The sequence below is a fragment of the Saccopteryx bilineata genome, chromosome 10, assembly GCF_036850765.1.
Source record: "Saccopteryx bilineata isolate mSacBil1 chromosome 10, mSacBil1_pri_phased_curated, whole genome shotgun sequence".
Lineage (NCBI taxonomy): Eukaryota > Metazoa > Chordata > Mammalia > Chiroptera > Emballonuridae > Saccopteryx > Saccopteryx bilineata.
The window spans coordinates 43,433,904-43,441,280 of record NC_089499.1 but is presented as its reverse complement, the minus strand read 5'-3'; the positions used below and the strand labels follow the sequence as shown (position 1 = coordinate 43,441,280).

The following is a 7,377-nucleotide window of genomic DNA, read 5'->3' as shown; positions in this document are numbered from 1 at the left end:
TGCTGGCAGAGGCCCTGGGACGTCTGGAACCAGGTATCAGGGAACCACCCCTGGGGGAACACTGGGAAGTGGACTTTACTGAGATGAAGCCCGGCAAATACGGGTACTGCTACCTACTAGTGCTTGTAGACACTTTTACAGGATGGTCAGAAGCCTACCCAACTCGGAGAGAGACTGCGTCCACAGTAGCAAAGGCACTGCTACAGGAAATAATCCCCAGATTTGGCCTTCCCTTTTTCCTGGGGTCCGACAATGGCCTGGCCTTCACAGCCGAAATATCAAAAGTCCTTGCTAAGGTGTTAGGAATAGATTGGAAATTACACTATGCATATAGGCCTCAAAGTTCAGGACAGGTAGAAAGGTGTAATAGGACCATAAAGGAAATGGTCACAAAAATTCATCTGGAGACTGGCTTAGGTTGGGTGGAAGCGCTTCCCTACACCCTCCTGAGGGCTCGGTGCACCCCGGGGACACATGGGTTTTCTCCTTACCAAATCCTCTTTGGCAGGGACCCCCCAATTGTCTCTCATATAGGCCTAGAGCTAACTCCAGCACTCACTAAATTACAACTTATTTCTCACTTGAGGGCCTTAGAAGAAGCCCTACAGGAAATCCATGACAAGGTGAGGCGAGCCCGCCCCCTAGGGGCCGCCTTCCCGAGCCCATGTAATCCTGGGGATTTTGTCCTCATCCGCAGGTATACAGCTTCAAGCCTTGAGCCTCGGTGGAAGGGCCCATTCCTGGTGGTCCTCAGTACCCCCACGGCTGTAAAGGTTGTTGGCCATGCAGCGTGGATTCATCGAGCTCACATCAAGCCAGTTCCTGATCAAGCTGACACAGCTAGATGGAGGGCTCAACCGGACTCCAAAAATCCACTCAAGGGCTCTTCAGGTACTCATTGACCAGGACATCGCCGCCCTTGAGAGCTCAATCCGAGTTCTCGAGAAATCCTTGGGCTCCCTGGCAGAAGTTGCACTGCAGAACCGAAGGGGACTCGACCTGCTGTTCCTGCACCAAGGAGGACTGTGTGCAGCTCTCCAGGCGCAACGCTGTTTCTTCGCCAACCATTCCGGAGTCATCACCAATCTCTGGACCTCCTCAGAGACCCCTGGAGAAACGCCGTTTGGACAGAGAAGCACATGGACTTTGGGTCCCTGGGTTTACTTGGTCCTCATGGGCCACTACATTGCTCTCCTCCCTTGCAGGTCCCATTCTGGTGCTCCTTGCTGTGCTCCTGATCAGCCCCTGTGTTCTACGCACGGTGGCCACCCTGGACAAACGCCAGCTAGGGGCCGCCAACCTCCTGGTCCTTCGACCTACGTTTCACCTACCTACCAGCCTCTCCCCTCGGTAGATACCGCGTCTTATCCTCCCATTCAGAGGGGAGAATGAGGAGCCACTGCGCCACCTCACCCGTACGTGTTGTAAAGTACCAAAAGCTACAGAATTGATATTAATATTTTAAGAGGCTTAAAGAACATTTTATTAATGTGGGTTAAGGTGTGCAGAGAAATTTTGTGAATAATCTCTGTACTGTATGATTGGCATAAAACCAGGATGGCCCTTGGCATTGTATTATAAATGCAAAGGGAAGGAAAACATGGGTTCCCTCACATTCTACCACACCTGTGGGGAAAGGGGTGAATGGCTGGCCAGGTGCAGGAAGAGGAAAGCCAAAATAAACCTTTTCTTATAGTAATGAGCCATTTGCGGGCATTATGTCCCCACGGAAACTACCTCTCCCATATGAATGCATATAGTTAATGTGTGTGACTCTGGACAAAGAGATGGCGGATAAACATTAGAAAATATAGGAATATCTCTTAATATGTAAAGAGACATCTTTCTATCATTGTGTTGACTTGTAAATTTTGTTTTCTCCAAAATGATGTATGGCTTGCAAATTGAACATAGTCCTATCATGTTAAAGGGCATATGACTATAACCAATAGTGGTAAAGGGCACCTAATTGCAATTTTTGCTTCTATACTTCCCGCTTGCAAAACTATAAAAACTAAGTAAAATAAAAGGCCGGCGCGCTCTCCCTCAGATTTCTGTTGGAGTTGCCGCTGCTTGGCCAAGCTAAGCAATAAAGCTTTGGTGTGTAATTGACAGATTTTGTTCGTGTCTTAAATGTTTCGAGTCCCTCCGGACTAGGTTTAACATAACAAAACCAACAAAAACCGTAGCTACCTTTGTCTGTAAATGACGATGCTCGGGCCCTGAGCAGTTGCAAGAGTTTAGTGAGTCTTGGCAGCTCATCAGCGCCAGAGCAAGGTGGGGAGGGATTGTGAGACAGTTCATTCCTAAAAACAGGCGCCTCTCCCCGCCTTGCGCCCAGGACTGGGAGGGGGCTGGGAAGGGGCGTGGTGACCTGGACTCGGAGAGGGAGGTAGCGGTTGGAGTGGTGAGCTGGGGAAGGGCTCCAGAAAGTGGACGTCCAGGTTGAAGTAGGGACCAGGCGAACGTCTCTCGGGACTAGGGGTGGGGGCCTGAGGCCAGGGCTCTCTGATGGGGCTGTGAGGGTAGGGGCCAACTGCTCTTCTGGCAGACTGGGAGAACCCGATGACTGGGCCGGCTGCACGGTCCATCCAAGGAGTCGGAAAGTCGGGGTCCGCATCCTCACCATGCGACTCTTCTTGGGCGGCAATCTCTGGGGCACGTGCGCAGAATACCTGCTGGACGGCCACGTCTTCCCCGGGAGCGTCCAGGAGAGCGTCGGGCTCTAGGACGACAGGCGAGTGGGCCGGCCCTCCCGAACTTTCGTCGCCGGAGCCCAAGAGGGCCTCGGGGACCAGCATGAGGGTGTGCCCTCCGAGAGACACTTGCAGGACGGACGTTGACTCGGGCTCCAGCACCAGGTCGACGTCGTCCACGGGCAGCTGCAGGGCACAGCCGGGAGCCAGGACCACAACGGAGTTGAGAGCGTGCGCGGCCCGGGGTCCCGCGGGGTCTTGTGGGCTGGGCGCCGTCCCGGACTCAGGGCTCTTCGGTTCGGCAGTGCTTGGCGGGGCCGGGTCCTTCGGGCTGCTCTCCCCACCAGGGCGCAGGGTAGGTGCTGGGGCTCAGTCGGCTGCCTATCACTTTGGCAGAGGGCGAGTGTCACTCAGTGACAGATCTCGATGGTAGCTGAGAGGTGCGCAGAACCGCGTGTCGCAGGGGGAGTCCTCGGAGCTCGGGTGGGGCCTCCTGGGAGGCCCGCAGAGCGTCCCAGATTCTGAGAGAGCCTTGCGGCGCTCATGGCTTGGCCTGGAGCTTTGAAATTTTCCACTCCTTATTTCCACTCCTTACACCCACCAGTGTGCACCGGCTGATTAACAGCGTGGGGTGTCAGGTAACCTGCGTCTCACTGTTAGCCCCGCCTCCCGCTAAAGAGCGCAGCAGGTTTGTTATAATACAAGGGCAGGGTAGGTTTTCTAGAGAGTGTAGGGGAGTACTCCTTGGGTTCCCTTTGGGGCCCCCTGGACTTTATTGTTTAGAGGAAAAAATAGCCAACACACAATTTCAAAAACTGCTTGCTTACTTTTAGAAGTAGTCTATGCCTAAAGTCTTCTATGATTTTCCTGGAGACTACGAAAAGCCTTTACCCCATCTCTGACCACTCCTTCTGCAAATAGTTCTTGAAATTCTCATTCAGGAGAGATATTAGAAGTGTATCTTCTTAGGAAATAAAGAAGCTCTTAAAAATATTCAAGTGAAACTGCAGTATTTTTTGTTTTGTTTTTGAGGTCAGGCTGTGGTAATCAATATCCGGAGCAAAAATTTATCATAGGGTTAACATTTTGTGTTCAAACTTGCTATCTAACTTGTATTACACTGATTACACAATTAGTTTATTAGTTCTCATTAGTGAAGTGCAGAGAAAAGAAGGAAATTTTACTAAATTTAAATATTTGTTATGTGTTGGATTTGGGAATTAAATGTTACTGACATATTTAACTTTAAAATAGAGATCTTTGACGTTTTACCTATATGCTAAGGGCAAAACATTCAGATGTGGAATTGCTTGGTGGTAGTGTGTGGTACCCTGACAATAATAGATAAGGACAAACTGATTTCTTAAGTATTCATCTTAATTTATATTTCTGTATCTGTGGTTAGGTGTTTCTTTTGCACTACATCCTTGACAACACTTAGTATGGCTAGATTTCTAAACACTTTTCAATTTGATAGTGTAAAATGGTATCTCGTCATGTATTAACATTTTATTCCTCAGATTACTCATGAGGGTTTTGTGTATATATTGGCCATTTATGTAACCTCTGTGTAATATATATTTGTATTGTAGTTGTCTTTTCTTTCTGTATATAAAAAATATTCTCTTTGATTTTGGTGGGCTTAAAATAATATGTGTAAATGGTTATTTTTAAATTTATCAATCCTGAAAGTTATGCTTCCTGAATGAAGGTACTATATTACCGTGTTTCCCCGAAAATAAGACAGTGTCTTATATTAATTTTTGCTTCTAAAATGTGCTAGGTCTTATTTTTAGGGGAGGCCTTATATTTCTAAGCTTGAAAAAAATTGTACTAGGTCTTATTTTTGGGGAAACAGGGTATGTTCCAGAACTATGTATAGTATATTCCTGGAAATATGCTCCTTTTACATGTCAGTGCTGAAAGTCTTGCCACCTCTATCTACCATAGGATCCTGAAGACTAACCTTTTCATGCCTCTTACTCTTGTTCACAGTAGGAATCTGTTCATCCCTCGTATCTCAGATTTAAATCTTCAGATACTCAGTACATGTCTTTTTCTCACTATATACTATCATCATCTCCTATACCTTTTCATTCTGCTCTCTGGGGCTCAGAGTTAATCATAAAACTCAAAAATCTTCAACTTCCCTTTAACTTTGTACTAAAGCTGACACCTGCTTCTTCTGAGTACACCATTTTCTCTGGAGGCTTCTCAAGTGTAGGCTGTTTTCTCTCCCACAGCCCTAGTACTAATTAATGGCTAGAGATGCGATGTATGTTTTCCTTGGTCCTCATTGATGCGTCCCAACCGTTTCTCCATTTTCCCTGAATTTCATGTCATCAGAGTATATAGCTACCCTCTGATCTGTCTTGGTGCAGTCCTCTAACCTCTTCCAAAATTCAGGGCTCCTCTTCCTCACTCCTTAAATGTTTTTTACTCTTGGCTACCTGTCACTCTCTACTATATTGATGCCATCCTAATTCTTGGTGATTTAAAAATACACGTAGGTATTTTGAACACTTAGGTGGTTCTTCCAAAACACTCAATGGTATAGCTCCATTCTGTACCACTCCCATGCAATCCAAACTCCCATATCTTACTTTCTAGCCAACATTTCCACGTGGATATGAAACACTCACTTCAAACAACACACATCCAAAATTGAATGTATTTTATTTTATTTTTCTACGTGTATTCCTCTCAAGGCCTTTCCAATCTCAGAAAAATAACAGTTCCTTTTTGTGTTCAGGCCCCAAACCCTTAACTTATCCTTTGAGTTATTTTTTACTCTCTTACACCTTCCACAACAAGAAATCCTATTTTCTCTATCTTCAAAGTATATCCAACTACATGTGGGTTCATATCACTCCTCCTGCTACTACTTTAAATTAAGGCAGCATTATTTCTTGTGTGAATTATTGCACTCCATGAAGGCAGTGATTTTTAGCTGTTTTGTTCTTGCCTGTATTCCTGGAGTTTGGGAAAGTGCCATGTACAGAGTAGGCACTGAATTCAATATTTGTTAAATGAATGAACAAATGATCTTTTTCTATCATCACATCTAGAGAATTATTATTCATTATCTTTGTGAATAATGCTACTTCTTCCCTATTCTCTAAGTGTTCTCCCTCTCCATCTCCAATAGTCATGTAGTAGAACTGCTTTCTCTCTGATGATGTCTCTTAGTTTTCTTTTCATATTTTATATGTTTTTACCCCTATTACCTTCGTGCATGCTATCTCTAGTTCAGTAGTTCCCATTTCAGTTCTGTCTAAACTGTTTTTGAACCCATTCATTGCATTTCATTTTTATTATTTTTATTATTCAGTGAGAAGAGGGAAAACAGAGAGACAGACTCCTGCATGCACCCTGGCCGGGATCCACCCGGTAAACCCACTAGGGGGCGATGCTTTGCCCATCTGGGATATTGCTTCATTGCTCAGCAACCCAGCATTTCTTAGTGCCTGAGGCAGTGCCTGGGGTGAACTTGCTCCAATTGAGCTATGGCTACAAGAAGAGAAGAGAGATAGAGAGAGAGAGAAGTAAGAGGTATGGGGTGGAGAAGCATGTAGGTGCTTCTCCTGTGTGCCCTGATGGGGAATTGAACCTGGGACATCCACATGAAGGGCTGATGCTGTACCACTGAGCCAACTGGCCAGAGCCTCATTGCACTCCTTATTTCCATGTTTCCATATTTAATCCTCAGAAGTGTTCTTTAGTTAGTTCTTTTATATTTAAAAATAATTAGAAAATTTTTTCAATTGCAATTGACATACAATATTATATTAGTTCAGGTGTACAATATAGTGATTAGACATTATATACCTTACGATCACCCTGATAAGTCTGATACTTACCTGGCACAATCCATAGTTATTACAATATTATTGACTATATTCCCTATGCTGTATTTTATTTAAAAATTTTTTTTAGATTTTATTTATTCATTTTAGAGAGAGGAGACACAGAGAGAGAGGGAGAAGGGGGGAGTAGCAGAAAGCATCAACTCCCATATGTACCTTGACTAGGCAAACTCGGGGTTTTGAACTGGCAACCTTGGCATTCCAGATCGACCCACTATACCACCACAGGTCAGGCTATTTAACATTTAAAAATTTTTTTATTTATTTATTGACAGAGACAGAGAGTCAGGGAGAAGGACAGATAGGGACAGACAGACAGGAAGGGAGAGAGTTGAGAAGCATCAATTCTTCGTTGTGGCACCTTAGTTCATTGATTGCATTCTCATATGTGCCTTGACTGGGGGGCTACAGCAGAACGAGTGACCCTTTGCTCAAGCCAGCAACCTTGGGCTCAAGCCAGCAACCTTGGGCTTCAAGACATGACCATGGGGTCATGTCTATGATCCCACGCTAAAGCCAGTGACCTCACGCTCAAGCTGGATGGCTGACGCTTAAGCTGGCAACCTTGGGGTTTCAAACCTGCGTCCTCCACATCTCAGGCTGACGCTCTTTCCACTGGGCCACTGCCTGGTCAGGCAAAAAAAAAAAATTATTGATTGATTTCAGAGAGAGAGAGAGAAAGATCGATTTGTTGTTCAACTTATTTATTCATTCATTGGTTGATTCTTGTATGTGCTCTGACTGTGGATCAAACCTGCAATCTTGTATTTGGAACAATGTTCTAACCAACTGAGCTCTCCAGCCAGGGTTTAGTT

At 45.4% G+C, this 7,377-nt stretch overlaps 1 pseudogene; it reads right to left on the bottom strand.

Moving 5' to 3' along the window:
• Positions 1 to 2,306: 2,306 nt before the first annotated feature.
• LOC136314001 (proline-rich protein 23C-like) lies at positions 2,307 to 5,933 on the bottom strand (annotated as a pseudogene).
• Positions 5,934 to 7,377: the final 1,444 nt, after the last annotated feature.